Below are 7154 nucleotides of genomic sequence, written 5' to 3' on the forward strand. Positions count from 1 at the left end.
CATCCATCACAGCCGTAAGTGGCCAACTCTCCTCCTGGTGCCCCAGACAAATGGCTCCACTCCTTCTTTCCCTCCCCCAGTCCTTCCATCCACCACCCCTGCCAGGCAGCGGGGCGGAGCTGTTTACACAGCGAGTCCTGAGTGCAGAATGGGGGTGGGGGGAAGGCAGAGCTGAGCAGCACATGGAGACACATCCATCATCACTGAGAGCCAGCAGCTTGCTGCACACGGCGGTGCAGAGGGTGCCAGGTCATGTGTGCGTGCATGTGTGTCTGTGTGTGTGTGTGTGCGTGTGTGCTTGCCAAGCACTGCCCTCTCTGCCCAGCAAAGCTCCATAGGCCTCATCCCCAAAAGGAAGGGCAGGGTCTGCCTCCACCAATGGCCTGTGTGTCACCCCTGCCCTGGCTTAAGTCAAGAGAGCAGGGTGAGCAGACAACTACAAGACTGGAGTGGGAGCTTCTGTGTCCATTTGTCCACACGTTAGGCCCTATGGCAGGGTAAGAGTCAGAACAAGTGTCCGCCAAACAGCAAGCCCTGTGCCAGGCTCTTGACAGATCACAGGGGCGAGAACATGGGTCAGACCACATGTCCCACCACTTAGCTACGAGTCCCCCGGTGACATCCAGAAATTAAAGCCATTGAACAGATTAGGTGACTTGGAATCTCCATCCAAAGTCTCTCCGCCAAGGATGAGGGAAGCATGGAAGGGAGTTGGTGCCAAATCCCCCTTCCCAGCCCTGGAACCCTGGGCTAACAATTGAAGCTTCCAAAACCTCAGTTTAGCAAACTGAGTGCTACCTACCCCAAGGGCTTTGTGTGCACCAGGCACTTAGCCAAGGGCCTAGACAGGAGCAATAACTCAGTACATGGTGGTGGTAAGCCCCAGGTCATCGAGAGACTGCTGGCTAAGCACATGCAGGGTGGGGGGCTGGTCAAGGCAGTGGGCAAATGGGGGGCTTTGATAACTCCTGGTGAGGGGACAGGTAGAAGGCCATGTGGGGCTAGAGAGGAACAGAGCAACAGACATGAACTGAGCCATTGAAAGAACTTGCTAAAGACCCTCAGAGGACTAGATGTTGGATGGCATCGCCGACTCAATGGACATGAGTTTGAGCAAACTCCGGGAGACAGTGAAGGAAGGAAGCCTGGCGTGCTGCCGTCCATGGGGTCGCAAAGAGTCAAACACGACTGAGCGACTGAACAACAACGAAAGACCCTCAGGCTGGCCCTGTCCTCGGGACTGTGCTTCTGAGTGGCACGTGTGAGGACACCACCTAAAGAAGCTGGGTCAATCCTAAAAAGGACCCAGAACAAAACAACAACACACCCTAGGTTTACTGCTTACGGGTCAGCACCAAGACAGCCCTTAATTAGGGTAAATCTAACATCCTGCTTCCACTTTCAAATATCAGAGTCTCCAGCACACAAGATGGAGGGGTCTGAATTGGCAGAAGTTCTTGTGAACATGAGCTGATAAAGGCCTACACATCCTTCAAGGCCAGATCACCCCTCACCCCCAGGCAAAGCCTGCCCCAGATGCCCCCTGCACACGCGCCTCCCTTCTAGCGCCTGGCATTGACCCCACTCCCATTCTCTCCCTCAGCGCAGGAGGTCTGCCCCTTCTGCTGAGGTGGGACTTGGTCTGATTCACCTCTTACTCACATCCCAGAGACCAGCAAAATGCCTCACACAAGTAGAGAATGAGGAGTTAATGGTTGAAGGAATTATTTACCATTTATAGGTCCACAAACTCTAAACAAGTCAAGACAGTTAGATGGTTCCTTAAAAAAAAAAATGTTACCTTAGTTAGACTGTGTCAATAGAAGTATTTGGACCAGAGTAATGGAGGAGAGCAACACTCTCTGTTCTATGCTACTCAGAAAGAACGCTCTGAATAGGGAGATGAGAATGGAGGTTGAGTCTAAAAACTACGTGATATGAAAGAATTCAAGAAAACCAGGGAGGACTTTTCTGGAGGTCCAGTGGTTTAAGACTCTGCACTTCCAACACAGTGGGCGAGGTTCCATCCCTGGTTGGGGAACTAAGATCCCAAATGCTGTGCCATAGGGCCAAAAATAAAAGAGAGAGAGAGAGAGGAAAAAACGGAGAGATGAGCCTCAGAGCTCCCAAGAGTTGTCTGCAAATATCTGAAGAGTTGTCAGCTCCTTCCTCGAGTGCCCTGCCCTCCCAGCCCATGGAGATGTCAGACCTCCAGACCTCTCCCCAGGAAGGACAGAGCAGCAGGTGGAGTCTTGGGGCCCAGTGGGTAGCTTCTGGACCAGAGAGTTATCCAGACCCATGGGCAGGCAACTTGGCATGGCTCGGTCAATCGAGAGAAGTGGCAGATCTCCCTAAACAAATACATCTACATTCCAGATGTAACTTCCTTTCAACTTTATATCCCAAACTTATGTGTTTACTTCGGGGAGGAAGTGCCATTTTGTGGTTTCCAGGACAATGCAGTTCATAATTTTTTCACACCTTTCAAAGCAGGTGACAGCTTGCTTACAAAACCTAATTCATTGCCTTGCAGGGCTCCTAGCTGCACTTTAATACATGCACCAATAACACATCACAATAAGGTTAGAGACAGACACTCCCTCCCTCCGCCCCAAATAGGCATTTTTCTGGATCCAGCCATCCAAGAAGACAGCCATGCCAAGTAGACACCTCCAGCGAGTCCTCCGAAAACTAGCAATAAGGCAGGCCTCCCTGTGTAATTTCCTCTTGGACCAAGCACCGCCTCCTCACCCCCCTCCCCAACTTAATTGCAGGAAGAATTGTTATGCTAATTAGCATTATTCACAGCGTTAACAGAGCACAGGGTCTAAATTTAGATCCCCTGTTGCAGTGGGAGCCGCAAAGATGCTGCTGGGAGGGCGGTCCCCAGAAGGGAGGGTGCTGGGGTGGGCTGCAGGCTGTGGAGCACAGAGGACAGCAGGGCTCCTGCCCCTGTTTCAGGTCTTCAGTGGGCAGTGGAAAGCCTGTGGCTCTTGGCAGGGAGGACTCCGAGAAGGGAAAATTCTCTGCCAAGGGCATATTGAGCAGAAGAGAAAGGAAACCTAAGTGTGCCAGGCCTGATAGTTTTCAACTGGAGCGCCCAGCATGGTGAAGCAGATCTGGCTTTTGTCCAAGCCTGACCCTTTGACTGATACAAGCCCAGTGGCCTCAGAGGTATTGCTTTGCCTCTCTGGGCGCCAGTGTCTTCATCTGTGCTGGGAATCAAAATACCTACTTTGCAGGGCTGCTGTTGAGGGTTAAAGGGGTGATGATGCAAAGCTCCTAGGACAGGTCACGGCCTGAAGGTAACAACTGCTGGTCGGGATAATGGTGATGAAGGTAACAACTGCTGGTCGGGATAATGGTGATGGAGGAGGAGGAGGATCTGGGGGGGAGCCTCCCCCACCCCCACCATCCTGGGAGGAAGGAGTCATAGTATTAATCTTATGTTATGAATAAGGAAATTAAACCTCAAAGAGTTTAGGGAAGCCGCCCAGGGTCAGAAGATGTCAAAGAGCTGGTTCTCAAACCAGAGCCTGTCTGACTGCACCAGAGCCCTAGTCCAGGGTGGGGGAACAGCAGCTTGACCCAACTCCAGCCCACCCTCCTGTGCACCCCGTCATGGCCTCCTGAGTGAAAGACTAAGATGGATCCAACAAGGGCAAGAAAAGATGAGGCTGGGTCAGTCCTGCCTCCTACATCTCCAACCTTATCATCTCAGGCGTGAGCAGAGGGCATCTGGCAGCCGGCACACCTGTGCACCACCCACCCCTCACCCCCCACCCCCCACCACAGAAAGCTAGGTAGAGCAGGATGGGTAAGACTGTGAACTCAGCCGGGGCTGGAATCCCAGCTCTGTGTGACCTTGGGCAACCCCTCTGGGCTTCAGTATCCTCATCTGGAAAATGGGGCAAGCCATAGCGCCTATTTCCCAGGGCTGTTGTGTGAATTCAATGAGCTACTCGCCCCCAGGCACTCAGAACAGAGTCCAGTGCATATTAGGACCCATATTACTCCTAGTTGTTCAGAGATTCTGGAAGTCTGGAGGTCAGCCCTGTCTAGGACCTTTGCCTTGAGATCCCACGTTAGGATTCCTAAGGCAGTGTTCGCTGTCAGCTCCTGATGGGTGGGACTTCGACAAGACATCTGAGATTGAGGAATGTGACACCCTCCTTTCCTCTGAGAAAGGAGAGGGTCTTGGATCTGAACTTGTATTCCCCATCCCTGCAGGTCCCCAGGCTCCGAAGACACCCAGGGCTTCCCACATGTTACCAGCGCTCCCAAAGGACGCTTGGCATGAGGGCCTGGATTTGCAGCCTGGAAGCAAAGCTAAGCCTCAGCCTCACCCAAAACTCACTGGAAGAAGGCCTGCTGGTGTGCAAACCTGTAACACATGTGTGCATGGTGAGTGGAGAGGCTCTTAATCCATGGCAGTCAGATGTGCGATCAAATGCCCTCACAGATCCTTGCTGGCTGTTGGTGATGTTGTTGCTTAGTTGGTAAGTCGTCTCCAATTCTTTGTGATCCCATGGACTGTAGCCTGCCAGGCTTCTCTTTCCATGGAATTCTTCAGGCAAGAATACTGGAGTGGGTTACCATATTCTTCTCCAGGGGATCTTCCCAACACAGGGGTTGAACCCGTGTCTCCTGCATTGCCAAGCAGATTCTTTACCACTGAGCCACCATGAAATCCAAACACCCAATTCTAGCCACTAGACCAAGCTATGGGCCTCCAGCAAGTCTCTGGGCCTCTTGGAGCCTCAACAACCTCACTTTAAAGTGAAAAGGAAAATCCCTCCAGAACAGGCTGGTTATGCAGATTAAGCAAGAGAATGTGTTGCTGCTGCTGAAGGTGGAAAATGCGTCCACTGTAATCCCAGAGTGTGGTCTCAGGTGTACAGCTACGGATGACATACCTCCGCAGGTCCAGCAGCGGGGAATGAATGTGGGGGCGGGGGGGGTCGCTGCATTTGGGAACTCTCCCACCTGTGTGGCTCCTCTGTTGTTGACTATCCTTGGTATGGCTTCCTGGTATCCTTCACACATCCCTCCCACTCTACAGTGATCTGACCCACCCACCAGGCCCTTGGGTACCACCTCTAAGTTGAGAACTTGCTCTGCAAGGACCATCTCTAGTCCAGACCCATCTATCCAACACCCACTCAGACATCCTGCCTTGGGCATCACACTGGCATTTCCACCCCAGTAGGCCCCACCCTGGATTTATCACCTCCTCTTCGCCCCCCTTGAATCTGTTCCTCCTCCTGGTTCTCCATCATCAGAGAACAGCCCCAGTTGCCAAAACCAAAACCTGGCACTCCTGGATTCTGCCCTGCATACCCTAGGCATCCAATCCATCATCAGGTTTCCTACCTCCACCTCCTAAATAGCTCTTGAATCCAGCCGCAGCCCCCTTGGCCTTGGTGCAGGTCTCCTCATCTCACCTGGACCAAGGTGCAGCATCCCATTCTCCTAGCACTGGCTTTGTCCCTTCCAGCTTGTGGTTGGCAAGTTCATTCTACAGAGCAAATTTGCCACGGCCCTCCCATGCTTAAACAACCCCAAGGGCTTCCTACAGCCTCCGGTCTGGGTCCAGACTCCTGAATCAGCTCTATAAGGCCTCCACCATCTAAACTCCAGGATCTGGAACATTCTCTCCCTGGGCTACAGGAGGGCATGGAGGATGTGGGCATATTCAGGGGAGTCGCACACAGGAGGGATATTTGACTTACTGAGTTCCAACTGTGTGCTAGGCTCTGCACTGAGTACTTGACACTCACTTCCTTGTTTAACCTTCACTGCAACCCTTGGAGATAAGCACTGTCATTATGCGGTGGGCAGAACGAAGGCCCGCAAAACTGCCCACATCCCAGCTCTCACAACCTGTGAGGATGTCACCTGACACGGCAGAAGGGTCTCTGCAGATGCGGTCACGTTAAAGACCCTGAGTTGGGGAGATCAGCCTGATCATCCTGGCGGGCCCTGTATCGTCACAGGGTCCTCATAAGAGGGCAGAGGGTCAGCGTCAGAGGAGAAGACCAGAGCTGTGGCAGGGACTAGAGCCACGTGTTGAGAAGAGGAAAGAAGGGGCTGTGAGCCGAGGGATGCAGGTGGCCTCCAGAAAGGCAAGGGTGCTCCTGGAGCCTCGAGAAGGAACACGGGCCCTGAGACCCCTGCATTTAATTCCTTAAGACCCATTTTGAGCTTCTGACTTCCAAACTATATAATAACAAATCTGTGGGGTTCTCTGTTTGGATTGTGTGTGTGTGTGTGTGTGTGTGTGTGTTATTTATTCATTTATTTTTGTAGAGTCATAAAGGCCGTATTTTTTTTAATTGGACTATAATTACTTTACAGTGTTATGTTGGTTTCTGCTATACAACTACATAAATCAGCTTTAAGTATACATATATCCCCTTCCTCTTGAGCCTCACCGCAAACCCACCCCTATCCCACCCCTCTAGGCCACCCCAGAGCATTGAACTGAGCTACCTGCGCTACACTGCAGCTTCCCGCTGGCTATCTATTGCTTTTTTAAGCCTTAAAGTAATTTGTGACCAGCAGCCCAAGGAGACTAATACATTTTGTCTCCTTTTCACCAACAGGGAAACTGAGACACAGATTTAAACTTCGAATAGGTGACAAAACCTGGATTCCAACTCAAGTCTCTGGCACCAGACTCCTGGGATGGAATCTCATGCAAAGGAGAGTAGAGGAAACCAGGTCTGATGAAAATTGCAGAATGAGCTCCCTGTCCTCAGGAGTGTTCAAAAGAGGCTGAACAATTATTTACCAAAGTGTTCTAAGGGAGATTTCTCTGACTCCATTACCTAGAGCATGTTAGCTCCAGGAGGTGAGTGCGTGCGTGCTAATTCACTTCAGCCATATCTGATCCTTACAATCCTTCGGACCATAGCTCACCAGGCTTCTCTGCCCATGGGATTCTCCAGGCAAGAACACTGGAGTGCGTTGCCATGCCCTTCTCCAGGGGATCTTCATGACCCAGGGATTGAACCATGTCTCTTACGTCTCCTGCATTGGCAGGTAAGTTCTTAATGGCTAGCACCACCTATGAAGCTCAGGACTGGTTTTCAAGCCACTTAGTAGCAGAACCATGTACCTGAAAGAGAGTTTCTTGGGGTCCCTAAAGAATA

Source organism: Bos grunniens, chromosome 3 (genome assembly GCF_055505025.1).
Source record: "Bos grunniens cultivar Pamir isolate PY7600 chromosome 3, Bosgru_T2T1.0, whole genome shotgun sequence".
In the NCBI taxonomy this organism is placed as follows: domain Eukaryota; kingdom Metazoa; phylum Chordata; class Mammalia; order Artiodactyla; family Bovidae; genus Bos; species Bos grunniens.